Genomic DNA, 3,052 nt, shown 5'->3' on the forward strand with positions numbered 1-3,052 from the left:
TGAGAGGTTTCTATCCAGTGTTAGGAAGTCTAAGCATAGCACCTTGAGTGAAGAAACCTTGAAATTAATTTTTCTAAGGGGAATCAATGAGGGCTGTATTGAATCATTAGACCTCATGGGAGGAGGATGCATTACTCAAGCTCAATGGGATGACATCAAGAAGATCTGTCAAAAATACTCTAGGGCTTCTTTCAAGAAAGGTAGATACTATAGGCCTAGATCTTCGGCAACAAAGGCATCTTCAACAATCTCAAGGATGGAGATAACTCATCTACTAAAGGATTTTAAGGAAGACATTATTAATAACATGGCTATTCAGTTGGATACACTTCAATCAAAGAAGAAGAATGAAGAAGCAGAGGCAATGCTTGTTGAATTTTATACTCATTGTAGGTAGAAGAAAAAGGACTGCAAATGTAAGCTTCTTGCTAAAATTGACAGTCACTAGGATCCTCCATATTTCAAGCCAGTTTATGGAGATGATGAGAAACTCTTCTATATTGCATAATGAAGGCCATGGGCCCCAAGACATGGTATGCCACAAGATCCATTGTGTTTTTCTAGTCCTTATATGAATTCTTATGCACAAAAGAATCAGTGACAACCATATTCCCAAAAAATTGGGAACTATTTATCTTTGGAATAATTCCCAAAATCCTTGGCCCAGTTATCAAAACCCTTCATTTTAGTGGCAACAACCACAAGGGAATTGGTCACAATCTCAGGGTCCATGGCAGTCATCCCAAAGCAACTGGCAGCAGTCACCTCAATGGCGGGGGGTCAGCAATGGCCAAATCAATCCTCTGGTTTCCTACAACCACCACAACAGTCCCAACAACCAGCCTTAATGTCACCAACTTCTAATTCTACTCCACCTAAGTCCACTCAATTGCCAACTCATCCTATGCCAAATCCTAATAATAAACCTCAACAATAGTAGCAAGTTTATTCAACTGATCCTAATCAATATTCTGCATACTCTCTCAATGTAAGTGACATTCACTTGCAGTAAGGAACAAATTTACCTGCCTCATCTCCTCCAACTATAACTTAATTACCATAGGAGAAAATTGCACAAATACTATACCTGACCAACTCGCAGATCCTAAGCATGTACCTCATTAATCTAAAACTTCAGGCAGACCTACCAGAATAGCCCATTTCCTCAACGATTGCAAGTAGAAGTCTCTAGGTAGCAAGACGACATAGCTTTTGATCTTATTGATTAGTTAAAACATATATGTGTAAATATTCCACTAATCCAAGATATTAAGGATATTCTCATATATGGTAAAGCCATTAAGGAGGCATGTTTAAAGAAACCTGGACAGAAGAAAAAGGACCCACAAATAGTCCATGTAATGGGACAATTGGTTGATTATGTTAGGTAAAGTTACTGTCCCTAAGTATTTTGACCCTAACAATCCTGTTGTGAAAGTGGTTATCAATGGAACTCAAATTAAGAATGCCCTGATAGATTTAGGAGCAGCTATAAATATCATGACCAAGGATGTCATGCAACAACTCAGTATAACTAGTCTTAGGTCTAGCCCAATAGTCATGTAGCTTGCAGATAGTTCCACTTTTTGACCTGATGGGATGGTTGCGGATATTGTTGTCACTTTAGATTCTTGGGAATATCCAATTGACTTTATAATACTCTCTCCTAAAGCAACATTGAGGGGATATCCAACTATTGTGGGAAGGCCTTGGCTTGCTACAATTAATGCATATATAGGGTGTAGATCAGGCAATATGACTATTTCAGATGGTATCACCACTAAAACACTTGCACTTTATTCTCCTGCACAACCTCAACTTGATCAAGAGAAAATAGTGTGGTCAAATGTAGGAGAAGAAGCAGAGGAACTTAATTATGTTCAATAGCTTATGATGTTGGCCAGTGAATCGTTCATAGGACTCCAGGAAGATGATAAGGTACTCTCTAACATCATAGAAAATTATTATAGTACAACCTAGTCATTACCTGGTCTACCGTTGTGTCCTTTGCATACTCTTCTTCCATCTTCCAATTTTTTGGGTTCTTCTACAGCCATAGATATATTTCATACCTTGCTGCCATAGGAAATCCAAACCTCTTGTTTAACCAAAGTGTCTAAGATTCAGTCAACTACTCAAGTAGAGGTTGCTTCGGGAAGATACCTGAATATCAATAGTTAGCTTATGACAAATCAAAGATTGTCTTTGACAGAACTACCCAAGACCCATAAACAGGATTTTGCATGGGATTATCATGATATGAAGGTATTAGATCCTAAATTGTCCACTCATAGGATTTATATCGGAGAACATTGTAAGCCAATTAGACAACCTCAGTGAAGGATCAATCCTACATTAAGGGAAATAGTCAAGGAAGAATTGGAAAAGTTACTCAATGCGGGGTTTATTTATCCTATTTCAGATAGTTTATGTGTATCTCCTCTAGTCATAATCCCTAAGAAAGGAGGTAAATGGAGAGTTTGTGTGGACTATAGGGAGCTGAACACTACCACTAAAAAGGATCATTTCCCACTTCCTTTCATTGATGAGGTACTGGATTCTTTAGCAGGAAAATAATACTTCTCATTTTTGGATGGGTTTAGTGGTTATAATCATATTAGAATTGCTCCAGAAGACCAAGAAAATACAACCTTCACTTGCCCTTGGTGAACGTATGCCTATTCAGTTCTTCTATTTGATTTGTGCAATGCTCCTGCAACCTTTCAGAGGGCGGTCCTCAATATATTTTCAGATATTGCCCATGATTGCATGGAAATCTATATGGATGATTTCATTTCTTATGGAATTACTTTTGAGGAAGCATTGCACAATCTTGGCAAAGTGTTGCAGCGATGTGAGGATCATAATTTGTCCCTAAACAGTGAAAAATGCTTCATGATGATACAAGAAGGGATAGTGTTGGGGCATTGTATTTCTCAAGCAGGCATTCAAGTCGACCCTACCAAGATTGAGGTAATAATCAACCTCCCTATCCCTATAAAAGAAAAGGATGTCAGGAGTTTCTTAGGCCATGCAGGGTACTATAGAATAT

Source organism: Cryptomeria japonica, chromosome 7, assembly GCF_030272615.1.
Source record: "Cryptomeria japonica chromosome 7, Sugi_1.0, whole genome shotgun sequence".
Lineage (NCBI taxonomy): Eukaryota > Viridiplantae > Streptophyta > Pinopsida > Cupressales > Cupressaceae > Cryptomeria > Cryptomeria japonica.